Here is a 6,000-nt window from a genome sequence, read left to right on the forward strand (position 1 = left end):
AGCAGGAAGTAGAGAGGACTAAGATAGCAGGGTTGTCGCCTCCTGGTGGTCATAATGTTTACACTCGTTTTCTTCTTGTTGGCTGACCTAACTGTTGATGCCTAGTGGCAGTTTAAACAGTTAACAGCATCACTACACTATGATCATGATTGTTGAGCTCATTGTTGACGGATCGATCCGAAAATATTGGTAATATTGATCCCAAGACGGTCCATCTTAAATATTGATTCTCTTTTTTTTATCGTAGTTTCTGAATTATGTAAAAAAAGAAAAAATGTTTTGATTTGCTCAGGTTCTTTTTTTCACTTCATTTATTTAGGACAAAAATGCACAATTTTTTTCTATTTTTTTGTTTATTATGTTAATATGTTGACATTAAATTCAGTCCTAGGTTTTTACATAAACAACTAAAAGGAAAAAAAAAAACACGTGAAGGTCAGACGTTTGACATATCAAACCTAAATAATATTGGTACTGGTATCTGAATGCAGAAGATCTGTTTTCAAGTTTTGCCACAAATTCCCAGTTGGGTTTAGGTCTGCGCTTTGACTAGACCTTTCTAACCTGGTTATATTTTGATCTTTAGTATTCTTCAGCTTTTTTTTCTAGGATTGTCTGTATTTAGCTCCACCCAGCTTCCCATCAACTCTGGCTAGCTTCACCTTTATGAGGAAATTCATATTTACAATATGCTGCTGCCACCACAACCATGTTTAACCACAGGTATGATATTTTGATCTGACCCAAACCCGTTGAATGGGCCTTATTTTTATACATGACCTCTTAAGTCATTCTTCCTGCCACTCTTGTACAACAACAACCTTTCTGAAATATGTTTTTTTTTTTCTCTGTGTTTATATTTCTCTTTGTGTGTGCAAACATCCAAACCCAGCAGCAGATCCAATCATGTTCCTCAATGCCAAACCCCACCTGGAGTGCTCCCACACTCAGAAACAAGAAGTTTAAAATAAATATATTTTATTACTTTGCAAGGACAGTTCATGGTAAAGTTAAACAGTACATGAACATGAAAAGCATATGTTATTATACAAACAAAGACAATATTTAATATGTAGGGCAGAACGTGTCGAAGCTCATGCCTTGGTTGGGTCACCCTGTAAGGAGGGGGCGGGGCTAACAGCTCCCTGCTCCCTGTGGAACTCATGTTCATGAAGATATGAGCGTCATGTCTCAGTCACAGAGACTTTGCATGACGGTGGGCAGGTTCTCCACATCTGAACAGAAGAAGGTGACTGCAGACACTTTTGGATGTTTATCAAGAACAGCCTCAAGACTGACAAACACAGAGCTGCTGCTAAAGCTGCAGTATGCAACGGATAAGCAATGTTTTTTTTTTATTTTCTTTTTTACATACTTGTTAAAACAATGATATTATGAGACAGATAATCTGTTAAAAAAAAAAAGGCTGCCTCCTTCCTGTGGTGATGCAACTGTCTGCTGAAATGCGTCGCTCATTACTGCTGAGCCTGATGTGAATGCTAGGCTAGTTAGCATAGGCACTGATGGTGGCAGATAAGTAGGTTTACTGTAACAGTAAGTTGTTTCTCCACCATTAGCACATTTAGCAGTATGTACATAAGTGTGATTGACAGCGCTAATACATGCCTCCCAGCTCTGATTGCTTGTTACTGACAGTATCTCTGCAGATGGCAGTAGGACCACAGGTGGGAGGCAGAGGAGCTCCATTTCTGTCGCTGATTGTCTCAACAGTTTTAACAAATATGTGAAAAACATATTGTTTCTACAAGCTACACAGTGCTGCTTTATAGACTGATACTGAAGCTCAGAGTCAGGACCACTGGCTCCTGTGCAGGGCGAGGCCAACATGTGGCTCACAGAGTTATCTGACCTATTGGTAAGACACTGTTGAGTGACAGACTTGACAGCCTATATGTTATGTATATGACACCTTCTGGTCAGTGAGGCGTTTGCTGGCACCCAGGCAGTGGCAGCATCATGACTGCCGGCAGCAGGAACAGCCCACTGATGGCAGGATGCAGTGATTCTATGCAAGTTCACCTCAAGACAAAAGATGGTTTATTTCATTGCTTCAGTTCCATTACACAAAAAAATTAGTTGGATTTAAAACATTTAATTTGTATTAGAGATTAAGCTTTTCACTGAACTGAAAAGAATATACATTCACCCACATAGATAAAACACACATAAAGATGGATTCCAAGTTGTTTTCCATTCATTTTCATGATAGCAGCAAAAACAAACAAACAAAAAAAGGTATGATAATTACATCAGACCAATAAAAAAGACTTTCTAATCCAGATCCAGTCTGGGTTCCTGTTGCATGAATTACTGCATCAGTGCAGTGTAGCATGGAGGAGATGATCCTGTGGTTCTGCTGAAGTGTTCTGGGCCTTCAACTCATTGGTAATGATGGTTCTGCTGTCTCTCGTCCCCGACCGACACCCCATGGCGTTCAGGTCGGGCCCGTTTGCTGGTAATACACGGTCGCTCTAGCAGGTACTGATACTTTTGGCAGTCGGCAGTTGGGTCGGTACCAGATCCTGCTGAAAAATCAGCATCTCTACGTAGCTTGTAGGCAGAGGGAAACATAGAGGGCTGCTCTTTGACCTCATCAAGCCCAGTGGATTAGAACCAGATAATTGACATGGAGACCCAAACCGTCACTGACTCGGACCTGGACTTCCAAATGAAAAGTAGATTTTACTTTCAGCTAACTGGACACTGGACCACCGAGCAACAGCCCAGATGTTTTTAGATACTTCTACTGTCTCTGGCTCAGGATCGCTTCCACATCTCGTATGTGGGAGTTGTAGTCCATGTCTTGGATGTTTCTATGTGTGGTGCCTTTGAGGCTCTGACTCCTGCTTGCACTTCAAACTCTTCAACATTCTTTGTTTCACAATCCTTTCAACCCTCAGCCATTCATTTTACTTGAGCACCATATTTACTTCTGCCATGTTTTTCTCCTTCCTCTTGTGAACAGCCAGCTCACGACAGCCAACATCTTCCATAAGGTGGACAACTATCAACCTACACCACCCATGATGGTGTAGACCAGTGGTTCCCAAAGTGTGGGGCGCACCCCTTAGGGGGTCGCAGTGCCATTGCAGGGGGGCACAGGAAGGGGTATGGATGAATAAAAAAAAATAAAACAGTTACACAAAAGTGTTTCACTGTAAAGATGGTTTGTAGTGTGATTTGTTGCAACCTGAAGTGTGAAATAAACTTCAGTGGAGTTTGAAAACAAAATATGTGTATAGGTTTATGTCTGGTTGAACGATGTGTGAGCCCAGTTGATTTTTTTTTCTTTTTTGGGGGGGATTTTATTGTAATCCATAGGGGGGCCCAGAAAATCTTTGGGAACTACTGGTGTAGGCTATTCCATTTCAAATTAAAAGCCTTTTTTATTGGTGTACTTGTGCACTATTCTAGTTCTGAAAGCTGGATTTTGGGTTTTCATCCTCAAAATGAATAGAAATACAAGCTTGGGAATGTATGTGTAATGAATGTAATACAATCTTCAAATTTAAAAAAAAATTTAGTTACTGAAATAAATTATTATTTTAATGATATTCTGTTGTTTTTGTGACCAGCCAGCCTCAACACTTAAAAGTCTCAACAATCATCTATAGAATCTCTTCTGAGGGGAAGATAAAGCGACTGTGTGTGGAGGAGATGTCTGATGTATGAACTCTGCTGCTAAAGCCACAGATCGACCACGCCCTGCAGAAGGTAACCCTCTGATCAAACAGCTGTCAGCTGATTGGGTTGATTGTTTGACGACAGCCGTTTGACATCCTGGGGCAACAGTGCCACAAACAGAACACGTCAGTGGTATTGAGTGCCGGTCCATTTGTCCCATTCATGTCGCACCTGTGTTCAGATCAGCTCACCGTGTTCCAGTTGCTTCCTTTCCTTCAGTGAGAGTTTGTGTTTCCAAGGACGAGTGAGCGTCTTTTCCCACAGAGCTGCCAATTGGAATGCAAAGCACACAGCATTTATATAACATCTCTGCAGTGAGCTAGATAGTAGAGTCTTACAGTTAGGGCAGTACGACATTCAGCAGAACAGAACGAGGAATCCAGACGGTGGAGTTGAGTCCTAAAGGAAGCGGCGATCAGTCCCAATGCCTCAGGGCCGCTTGACGCTTCAGGGGCAGCTGTGGACATTCTTCAGCTGTGAAAGTTTACCAGCTTACAGAAGATAAAAACTAGCCAAACACAAAAACCAGCACCTCTCCCTTCATCTCTCACCAGGAGAGAGAGAGAGAGAGAGAAAGAGAGAGAGAAAGTGAGAGAGAGAAAGAGAATTCCCTCTGTTTCAAAGACATAAGTGTAAGTACTCAACACTGCATATCATTCTTCTGACACTCCGTGTTATTATTCACATTCAAACAAGCAAAACAGAAAAGAAAAGAAAAAAAAGAATCAAAAAGCTGAAACTGCTCTGACTTCCCTTATGATATGTATTTCGGAGCCGGGATGATGGAATGCAGATGGATGTTTGTTATGCACCTTGGAGACCCAGAACCTGTCGCTGCCTTAGAGTCGACTCGCTTTGCTGCTTCCCATCAAATACAAGAATGAATCAGCAGAGGCGGATGTATAGGGAAAAACACTTCGATAGTTCAATTTGGATTTTGAAGTCATGTTCATATTTAAATAACTGTCATAACATTAAAGAGTATACCATCACCCAGGACTAAAAATGAAGCAGACCAAGTTAAAGGATTAGCTCAGATCTTCTGAAGTGGGGTTCTGTAGAGGTTCTGACCAGCAAATAGAAAAAAGCTTTTAGTGTCTTTATTGTAATGATTACAGATGCTAGCTAAAGCGTTTAGCTAACTGGAGGCAGGAGAAAATGGCCAGATCTTTCCCACCTCCATCCGTTGATGATTAGCTGGCTACATAAAGGCTGCTATGATTTTCCTTACAACAAAGTAATCAAACTATTTGGTAGTACATCCAGTTTCACGACATACAATCATGAGGCAACTAAAGAAAAAGCACTGGCTGTCACTACTTTAAATACATAATTAAAGAGCCTGTTGGCTAGCTTCCACCGCTACAGCAGATAGCCTGGCTAGTTAGCCAGCTTTGTAACAATAGGAAAACAATAGGGAGGATATAAGAGCTTGGTTAAAATCAATCATTTCTTAGTATTGATGAAAATGTTCTAGTTCCACCGGCAGATTTTTGAACTTATAACAAGTTTAAACTTATAACTTGTTATAAATGGAAAAAAATCTGCCAGTGGAACTAGAACTTTTTAGTTAATATTAAGGAACTATTGACTTAAAATAAGCTCCTATATCTTGCTGAAAAGTTACTGGTAGGTTCATTTTGTCTAATGAGTTTAAAATATTTACTCTAGAAACATGGCAAAAATACTGGGTAAGATTTGTGGTTTTGCAGTGTGGGGGGCAGAGCTACACATTCTAGGTCTTTGTTTGCTTGTTTATGTGTCAAAATAAAAAAATAAATCTATGTTATACAAGGTTAAAACAGTAGACCCCTATTCGTACACTTTTCTGTAGAACAAAATTTCCAGCCATTTGTGGAAAATTTGCCTATTTACAGAGTTTTTTGTAGAGCTTATCTTAAATATTTGAAAGAAAATACCTTGGTGAAATGCTACTTGAAACTCTACTGGCTGAAGTTTACAAAGCAGCCAATCCACGAGTGGCATTTACTTTTCTTGGCACTGGTTGGCTGAACCCCTAAGAGCGAAGATTAGGAAGACGGTGAGAGTTAGCTTCTGCTGTAGTGCTAACACGGTTTCCAATATAGTGCCTATTGAGTTATATTTCGTTTATGAGCTAACAGTAATAAACATAACTGTTTATTGAAATAAACAGTTATGTTCAGATGGGCCGGTGGTGGTCCTTAATCCCCACCAATACTGGGGCTCCACTGTGTTCAGTATCATAGATTGATTAAGCAACAATAGTAATTATTATTGCTTTTCTGGTTTCAATTTTTATTACTATGAAACTGT

Source organism: Xiphophorus couchianus, chromosome 13, assembly GCF_001444195.1.
Source record: "Xiphophorus couchianus chromosome 13, X_couchianus-1.0, whole genome shotgun sequence".
Taxonomy (NCBI): domain Eukaryota; kingdom Metazoa; phylum Chordata; class Actinopteri; order Cyprinodontiformes; family Poeciliidae; genus Xiphophorus; species Xiphophorus couchianus.